Consider the following 10,267-nt stretch of genomic DNA (forward strand, 5'->3'; position numbering starts at 1 on the left):
CAGAGCTCTTTGTAACTCCCACCAAATGACCCGGTGAGAATATTCAAATGAGGTGCATATGACCCACCAAAGGGATTGGATAACTTGCTAATCATGTAAATAAGATGCATGGTACCCTTTTGGGGGTATTGCTGTTGTTGTTGTTAAGTGCCATCAGGTCAATTCCAACCCATAGCGACCCTGTATGGGATTTCTGAGGAGCAGCTGGTGATATTGAACCACCAACCTTGCAGTTCAAATAGCTTGGCAATCTAATGCATTTACCCACAGCGTCATACCAGGACTCTTGTTGTTGTTAGGTGCTGTCAGATCAGTTCTGACTCATCATGACCTTAGGCCTAACTGAGTAACACACTGCTGGGGCCTGCATTATCATCACAAGCATCGTTATGTGTGAACCCACCATTGCAGCTACTATGTCAATCCATCCATTGGAAGTCTTTCTCTTCTTCAGTGGGGCTGGAACCATGCAAATATGGTGTATGCAAGCCTAATAAGGGGCTTGGTCAGTTTTGCCATCCCTCTAGTTTTACAGGGAGACACAGAAAGAGAGGAGGAGGAGCTGTAACACAGAAGACAGAGCTAGATGGTGGCACAGTAGTAGTAAGAACAGCAGCAAAGTGAGATGGGAGGAACCAAGTGCCCAGCTTAAGACAGCTACAGTGGGCTTGCAAACCCATTACGCTAAGAGTTGTATCACTTGCTCAAGCAGGATGAGAAGAACCTATTTTGATTGAGGAGCAGCTTCCTGAGTTGTTCCTGTTGCTTCCAAATTAATTTTATAGAATTTTCCCATAGAGCAGAGGTTTGAACTGCTGACTTTTTGGTTAACAGCCTAACACTTAACCACTGTACCACAGGGGTTCTTCAATTCCAAAAGAAGTACTGTTGTCTTCCTCATTGTATAAATGAGTAAACAGCCCTAGAAAAGTTAAGTTGCCCACTTAGGGTCATGTAGTCAATAGACTATCATGCAATAGCAATCACTTCCTTTAAGATTCTGTGTGCATTTATTTCCAAAAAGAATTAATAGATGCTCCTATGTGCTTCCTCCAAGAATTGAATCTTCTTCTTAGGCTCTGTACAAATACACCAGGTACATTGTCCCACATAGGAACCACATACAGATTTCCCTCATGGAAGTTGAGGGAATGAGTCAGATGGTATGCATAGGGTGGTTAGTGTGGGGCAAGTTTACCACATAGACCTCAAAAATCACTATTTCTACCCGGAATATATGACAGCAAGAAAAGAAATAATGGCGCTATTCATTGGGAGATAAACACTTTGCCAATGAAACTGAGTCTTTCAAAGGAAATCAGTGTGGGATTAGTTGAAAGGCATGTTCAAGCCATCTTGAGGTGAATGGATTTGCCAATGCACAAAAAAAGTTTTAAAACTGCTTTTAACTTCACGTTTACCAGAATAGCTTACTCATTTTTAAGGAATCATTTTATTTCTATAAAGTCTGCGGAGAAATGAGCAGGTAAATTGCTCCTAGCTGCCTTTGAAATTAGGGCATAATTTTACCCATGGCTTGAACAATACCATATTTTTGCAAATAATATTCCCATATAAATAATTTGCAGATGCATAGAACACACATGCATACTGCATATGGGAAACTACTGGTGTGAGGGGGTTGCAGGGTTTCCAAAAAACAACTGTAAAGTAGGCATGTTATTCATGTAAAAATACAGTGTTTAAGGAGTTTTTAAAATTTTCACTGAACAGGATCATTTATGTCTTTTCACCTACTATTACCAAACTTTAGAACCATTCTGAGTTTGCTGACAACCAGGATAGTTTACAACATGGAAAATTACACGGAGAAAATTTCCCAATTTCCTCTTCAAAATCAACGGTTTGGTTGGGGGAGGAAAAGGGCCTATAAAGAGTGATAATCAAGTAAATGTGTTATTTGTTAAGGGTTTACCAAAAATGTCAAGTGAGAGTGTATGTGGAGATCCTAAGGTGCCTGGTCTAAAAATGGGAACACTGACCAAATTTGACATCAGGACTGGGAAAATGTATTTATAGTCTCTCTACCAAAGACAAACATGAATATTTGCAATTCTCACTCAAGTGCCAAGTACTAAAGAACTGTTTTTATTCACTACAACACAGACATTTTTCCCATTTTTTTCTAAGCCATCGTAGTAGAGGCTTTGGTTTGCATTTCCTGGGATTATTTGTAGATCCTACTTTTACCCACTACTGTAGTAAGGTTGGATTGGGCAGTGTTTCGTTCTGCTGTGCATAGGGTTGCTATGAGTCAATAACGACTCAATGGATGGCACTAACAGCAACAACTTTTACCCACGGCTGCTGCTGACAACCCTGACATTGGTCTGCAATTCATATTCCTTTTCCAGCATCCACAGATCTGCCACATTGCTTAAGTAGGGTTTCAGGGTGTTCTCATAAACATTTTTTCTACCCATTTATTTGTGGTTAACCCACTTCAGCAGTTTGTCCTACAGTGGTTGCTTAGGAGTTCTGCTGGCATCCACCCCCAGGTCCCTCCCAGAGATGTGGGTTCAGCAAGCAAACCCTGATCAACAGGCTGATCTCTGGAACCTAGGAAGTGCTGACTGGTGACTAGGCCCACCGACATGCAACTCTTTGAAGGCTTGGTAGCGCCTTAGTGAGGGAGAAGCTATGGGAGGCTTCTGCCATTTGGAGAATGGGGAGATATGACATGATCTGATATATTTTAACAGGATCCCGTGGGCTTAGAACACTATTGGGACAATTCATCATCAATCCAAAATGACAGTGGTTTGGACTAGCACCGCGGTAGCAGTGTGTGTAGTGAGAAGGGATAGGATACTGAGTCTTTTTCATTACACATCTATGTTGTATTGAAAAGCTTCAGAAGAAGATGCCATATTTTTACACAAACAACACACACACACATTTGTTATACACAAACTGCATGCCCCTGTCTCATTCCTATGTGCACTGTGTGTTATTATATGTGTGTGTATATTTACATGGGCATGTTTGTATGTAAAAATGCAGTATCTCCAATCCTAAATGTGAAGAAATTCCTGTTTCTATCTGTCCTCAGACTTCAATTGTCTTTATGGTTTTCAAATATTGCTAATATCTCTACCTTCTTGTTTATTTGTGAGTCTATTTTTCAATATTTATGGTAAATCTTTACAATCTTTCTCCTTTCAACATTTTGGCAAAGATAACCTAAGTCAAACAGAATCTTATCTTATCAGAAAACACAAATGAGATCACTTACAATTTTCATACCTCTTTTATTAAAAGAGATGCTCCTTGGAAACGCTACACAGGCTCCCTGAGTCAGAACCAACGTGGAGGCATTTAACAACAACGGTATTCCTGATGCAGTGTTGTAGGATAAGCACTGGACTGCAAACCCACCAGCCACTCCTTAGAAACCCGATACAGGATTGCTATGGGTTAGAACCAATTCAAGGGCAACTTAACAACAATAATAATCCTGAAAGGAACTCTGGTGGTGCAGTGGTTAAGTGTTTGGCTGATAACCCAAAAGCAATTCCACCAGAGAAAGCCGAAACAGTCTGCTTTCATGGAGGTTCTATTTTAGGAAGCTCTGTGGAGTCCTGGTGTGGTGCTGTGGGTTAATGCACTGGACTGTAAAGTTGGTTTGAACCACGAGGTTGCAGGTTCAAGCTCACCAGCTGCTCCTTGGAAACCCTATACCGGGTGGCTATGAGCCGGAACAACTCTGACAACACTTAACAACAACAACAACGCCATGGGGCAGTTCTACTTAGTCAGTATCATAACTTAATCATGGAAGTGACTTCCTATCCCTTTACCATATGACACAGTGGGTAACTGTTCAGCTGTTAATCAAGATATAGGTGGTTCAAACCTACTAACCTCTCCATAGGAGAAAAGGCTGATTTTGTTAAGATTTACACATTTGGAAGCCCTGTAGGGCAGTTCTACTCTGTCCTATGGACTCCTGGTGTGGTGCTGTAGGATCAGCACTTGACTGTGAACCACAAAGTTGGCAGTTCAAATTCACCAGTTGCTCCTCCTCGGAAACCCTATTCAAGGTCACTGTGAGTCAAAACAGACTTGATGGTACTTAAAGGGTTGCTATGAATCTGAATTGAATTGAGAACACCAGGTTTGTTCTTTTTGTTTTTAAATTAGTTAGAAGCCAGTCCATAGAATTAACCCACACACAGGGAAAGGTTTACACTAGGTTGTGAATATCAGTTAAGGAGGCTCATCGGGTACCACTTTAGAAGCTGTCCCCTATAAACGAGTCATTTGTTCTCCACAAAGCATAAAGCGTCTGAGTGAGGCTGTCATGAAGGGAAGGGATGCACAGTAAATAGAAAGAGGATCAGTAAACCATACTGTATGTCACTGATAACTGCCTTTGGGACAATAAACAGGCAAGGATGTTATTATGTGAGTTGAGCTTGGGGCTGCTAGCCAAAAGGCCAGTGGTTCAAACCCACCACCTGCTCTGTGGGAGACAGATGAGGCAATCTGCTTCCATAAAGATTCACATTCTTAGAAACCCAATAGAGCGGTTCTATGCTGACCTATAGGATCGCTGTGAGTCAGGAAGCCTCTACAGCAGAGGGATTGGTTTGGTTTAATTTGGTTGTTACTAACTTGGAAGCGCAGAGATGCCATGTTACATACAGGGCCAGGAAGGTCTCAAGGCCTCCTCCTATACACACTACTTACTCTGTGTGTCAAACTTTAAAGGATATTCTAAGGCAGATGGAAAAGCATAAATGAAACAGAAAGATGTGTGGAGAGGCAGCAGAGTATCGTGGTTAGAAGTATAGATTCTGGGCTTATCATGTCTGTTTAAATCCCACCTGTGTAACCATGGGTAAAGTAACTTCTCTCTGCCTCCATTGCCTCATCTGTAAAATAAGGATAATGTACTTGTCATTGTTGTTATTAGATGCAGTCAAGTCAGTTCTGACTCAAGCAACCTTGTGCACAACAGAATGAAACACTGCCTAGTCCTATGCCATCCTCATAATCTTTGTTCGCTTAAGCCCACTGTACCAATCCCTCTCATTGGGAGTATTCCTCTTTTTCATTCCTCCACTTTAACAAGCATGCTGTCCTTCTCCAGGGACTGAACCCAAAGTATGAGAGACAAAGTCTTGCCATTCTGGTTTCTAAGGAACAGTCTAGTTATACTTCTTCCTACACACAATTTGTTTCTTCTCTGGCAGTCCATGGTACTTTTACTATTCTTCTCCAACACCATAACTAAAATTCTTCTATGGCCTTCCTTCCTCATTTTCCAACTTTCACATGTATATGAGACTATTAAAAATGCCATGGCTTGGGTTAGGTGCACTTTAGTACTCAAACTGATATCTTTGTTCTTGAACACTTTTAAAGAGATTTGCCTAGTATAATTGCTTCCATGAGTGTTGATAGTGGAGCCAAGCAAAATGAAGTCTTTGGCAACTTCAATCTTTTCTCCCTTTATATTGATGTTCCTTATTGGTCCATTAAGGAGCTCTGGTAGCGTAGTGGTTACGAATCGGGCTGCAAACCTTAAGGCCAGCAGTTCGAAACTACCAGCTGCTCCGCAGGAGAAAGATGAGGCGTTCTGCTCCCGTAAAGATTTACAGCCTCGGAAACCCTGTACAGGGTCACTAAGGGTCGGATCCGACTCGATGGCACTTAACAACAACAAAATTGGTCCATTGGTGAGGATTTTTGTTTTCTTTATATTGAGGTGCAATTCATACTGAAGACTTACTAATGAAGATTTTGATCTTCTTCAGTAAGTTTTTAAGTCCTCTTCGCTTTCAGCAAGCAAGGTTGTATCATCTGCATATTGCAGGTTGTTAATGAGTATTTCTACAATCCATATGCTTCTTCATATAGTCCACCATCTTGAATCATTCGCTCAGCATACAGATTGAATAAGTATGATGAAAGAATACAACACTGGTGCACACCTTTCCTGATTTTAACCATTCATTGTCTGCTTGTTCTTTTTGAACAACTGCTTCTTAGTTTATGTATAGGTTGCTTGTGAGCACCATTAAGTATTCTGGGATGCCCATTTTTCCCAATGTTATCCATAGCTAGTCATGATCCACATAGTTGAAAGCCTTTGCATAGTCAATGTAACACAGGTAAGTGTCTTTCTGGTATTCTCTGCTTTCAGTCAAGAGTCATTTGATGTCAGCAATGATGTCCTTTGTTTCACGTCCTCATCTGAATCTGGCATGAACATCTGGCAGCTCTCTGTCAATGTACTGTTGCAGCTGGTTTTTAATTATCTTTAGTAAAATTTTACTTGCATGTGATATTGATTTTCAGCATTCCACTGGGTCCCCTCTCTTGGAAATGGGCACAAATATGGATCTCTTCCAATCAGTTGGCCAGCTGTCTTCCAAACTTCTTGGCAGAGATAAGTGCCTCCAGTGCTGCAGGAGTTGTTGAAAGATTTCAGTTCATATTCCATCTATTCTCTGAGCTGTGTTGTTGTTAGCCAATGCCATCAGTGCACCTTGGACTTCTTCCTTCAGTGCCATTGGCTTTTGATTGTATGCTACCTCTTTAAATGTTTGAACATCAACCTTTTTTTTTTTTTTTTGATACAGTGACTCTACGTATTTCTGCCATCTTCTTTTGATGTTTTGTGTATCATTCAATATTCTGCCCACAGAAAGTTGAGACTTGAAATTTTTCTTCAGCTTTTTCAGCTTTGAGTATTGCTGAGTGTGTTCTTTCCTTTTAGTATTCTGACTCCTGGTCGTTGCTCATTTCATTATAATACTTTGTCTTCTAGAGTTTTCCTTTGAAATTTTCTGTTCAGCTCTTTTACCTCCTCATTTCTTCCATTTGCTTTAACATCTCTACACTGGAAAGCAAGTTTCAGAATCTCTTCTGACATTCATTTTGGTCTTTTCCTTCTTTCTTGTTGTTTTAATAACCTTTTGCTTTCTTCCTGTATGATTTTCTTGATGTCATCCCACAACTCTTTTGGTCTTCAGTCTTTAGTGTCTAATGCATCAAATCTGTTCTTGAGATTTTAGCTCTCCTATTTTGGCTCTCATAGACTTGTTCTAATTTTCTTCATCTTGAACTTGAACTTGCATAGGAGCAATTGATGGTCTGTTCCATAGTCTGCCTCTGGTCCTGTTTTGGCTGATGATATGGAGCTTTTCCACCATCAATTTGATTTCTTTCTATGCCATCTGGTGAGGTCCATGTGTATAGTCATCTTTTATGTTTAAACAGGGTATTTGCAATGAATAAGTTATTGGTTTTTCAAAATTCTGTCATGTGATCTCAAGTTTTGTTTCTGTCACCAAGACCCTATTTTCCAACTTCTGATCCTTCCTCTTTGTTTCCAACCTTCACATTCCAATCGCCTATAATTATCAATACGTATTGATTGCACATTTGATCAATTTCAAACTGAAGAAGTTGGTAGAAGTCTTCAATTTTATCATCACTGGCTTTAGTGGTTGGTGCATAAATTGGAATAACTAATGGTATTAACTGGTTTCCCTTGTAGGCACATGAATATTATCATATCACAAACAGCATTTTACTTCAAGATGGATCTTGAAATGTTCTTTTGGATGATGAATGCAGCACCATTCCTCTTCAATTTGTCATTCCTAGCATAGTAATCCATATGACTGTCAGAATCTAAGTGGTCAATATCAGTCCTTTAAGCTCACTAATGCCTAGGATATCAATCTTTATGTGTTCCATTTCTTTTTGACAACTGCCAATTTTTCCAGATTCATACTTCATACATATCATGTTCTCATTATTAATGAATGATTGCAGCTGCTTTTCCTTTTCCTCATCAAGTTTAAATTTTCTTCTTCAGTTCTTTCAGCATGAGAAATGCTGAACATGTTCTTCCCTTTTGGTTTTCTAACTGTAAGTCTTTGTCCATTTTATTATAACACATTACATTGTCTTTTTTAACTGCCTTCTTATATCTTCTGTTCAGCTCTTTTACTTCATCATTTCCTCCATTTCCTTTAGCTACTCTATGCTCAAGAGCAAGTTTCAGAGCTTTTTGACATCTATTTTGGTCTTTTCTTTCTTTCCTATCTTTTTAGTGACCTTTTGCTTTCTTTATGCATGATCTTCTTGATGTCATTCCACAACTCAACTGGTATTCAGTAATTGAAGTCCAGTGGGTAAAATCTGTTCTTGAGCTGGTCTCTACATTCAGGTAGAATATATTCAAGGTCTTGTTTTGACTTTTGTGGACTTGTTTTAATTTTCTTCAGATTCAGCCTGAACTTGCATAGGAGTCACTGATGACCTGTTCCACAGTTGGCCCTTGGCCTTATTCTGACTGGTGATATTGAACTTCTCCATCTTTTCTTTCCATAAATGTAGTTGATCTGATTTCCTTGTAGTACCTCTGGTAAAGTCCAAGTATATAATCACTATTTACATTGTTGAAAAAAAGATATTTGCAGAATTCTATCATATGATCTCTAACATTGTTTCTATTACCAAGGTCGTATTTTCAAACTACTGATCCTTTTTTTGTTTACAATTTTCCCATTGTAATTATCAACACATCTTGATTGCATGTTTGATCAATTTTGGATTGCAGGAAATGGGCAAAACTTCAATGTCTTCATTTTGTCTTTAGTAGTTGGTGCACGTATTTGAATAGTAGTATTAATGGTCTTTGTATACATATGGATATTATCACTGACAGCATTGTACTTCAGGATTGATCTTGAAATGTTCTTTTTGATAAAGAATGTGACACAGTTTCTCTTCAATTTGTCATTTTCAACTTAGTAGACAACATGATTGTCTGATTCAGAATCACCAATACCTTTCAGGTTACTAATGTTTAGAATATTGGTCTTTATGTGTTATATTTAATTTTTGATGAATTCCAACTTTCCTAGATTTATACTTTGTACTTCCTACATTCTGATTGCATCTACTTCTTCTCATTTTGAGTCATGCCACATCAGCAAATGAGGGTTCCAAAAGTGTTACTACATCCACATCATCAAGATTGACTCTATTTTAAGGAGGTAGCTCTTCCCCAGTCTTATTTTGAGTGTCTTCCAACCTGAGGAGATGATTTTCTGACACTCTATAAATATTAGACAGTGCTCTACTATTTATCTGATTTTCAGTTGCCAGTGGTTTTTTTTCAGAATTAGACTGTTGCATCCTTTTTCCAAATCCATCATAGTCTGAGTTCCACTGAATGTGACTACCATGGATGACCCTTCTGGATGACCCTTCCTGCATCATAGCAACATATACACCACCACATTAAGACAAACTGACAGATGACTGGTAGCTTCTTTCTTATGGATATTTATAACTTTTCGTGGGCTTTACTTGTTCTACTTAAAACTGAATAAAATTCTCTTCAGAATAATTTGTGAAAGATTATGAGAAAGGCATAATATTACAATAAAATACAAAGTAAAACTTCACTTTTTTTAAAAGCATTATTTAAAGAAGACTAAATGATTGGTTGTTGTTGTTAGCTACCATTGAGTTGGTGAGCCTTGGTTTTCCATTAAACAGTAATAGACAATCCGGGGCAATCCCTATGTTATTAGTAGTAATTGTATAACTATTGTTATTTCTACAGAGGAGTCCAGTAACTGCTGTGCCTGGGAAGGGTCAAGGTGCGATGGAGGATAAACTAAGTCACAGGGATTCAGAGCATATGTGGCTAATGTGGAAAAAGGGGCAGCAAGTGAGGACTTGTCTTTCTTTAATTTTAGCATTCTTGGAATGAAGAAATAAGATAAACATTTAGGGGTCATCAGGATCAAGAACTTTTTGCTTTTTAGAATGAAAATTTGTTGTTGTTGTTACTGTTGTTTGGTGCTACTGAGGTGATTTCAAGTCAGTAACCCCAAATGCTAGAGGAGAACTGACCCATAAAGTTGCAATCTTTACAGAAACACATAACCAGCTCTTTCTTCTGCAGAGTCCCTCTAAGGATTTGAACCACCAACCTTTTGTTCTGTACCCAAGCACTTAATCATTTGCACCACCAGGTAACTGAGCTTATTTGTAGACAGATAAAAGGAGTCCAAGGAGAGGGATAAAATGAAGATGCAATAAAACCCCTTTGTACTGTGTTAATTCCTATTTATTGTGACCCACCCTATAAGGACAGGGTCAAACTGCCCATATGGTTTCTAAGGCTATAATCATTATGGAAGCAGGCTGTCACATTTTTTCTCTACAGAACAATTGGTAAATGAGAACTTCCAACCTTTACATTAGTAGA

At 38.9% G+C, this 10,267-nt stretch overlaps 2 protein-coding genes across 2 annotated transcripts in view; one reads left to right on the forward strand and one right to left on the reverse strand.

Moving 5' to 3' along the window:
• FBXL13 (F-box and leucine-rich repeat protein 13) overlaps positions 1-10,267 on the reverse strand; it is a 298,456-nt gene that overhangs the window by 150,622 nt on the left and 137,567 nt on the right. The gene's annotated exons all lie outside the window — the stretch shown is intronic.
• Positions 1-10,267, forward strand: part of LRRC17 (leucine rich repeat containing 17) — a 23,800-nt gene that overhangs the window by 5,729 nt on the left and 7,804 nt on the right. The window lies entirely within an intron of this gene.

Source organism: Chrysochloris asiatica, unplaced genomic scaffold (genome assembly GCF_000296735.1).
Source record: "Chrysochloris asiatica unplaced genomic scaffold, ChrAsi1.0 scaffold00010, whole genome shotgun sequence".
NCBI lineage: Eukaryota > Metazoa > Chordata > Mammalia > Afrosoricida > Chrysochloridae > Chrysochloris > Chrysochloris asiatica.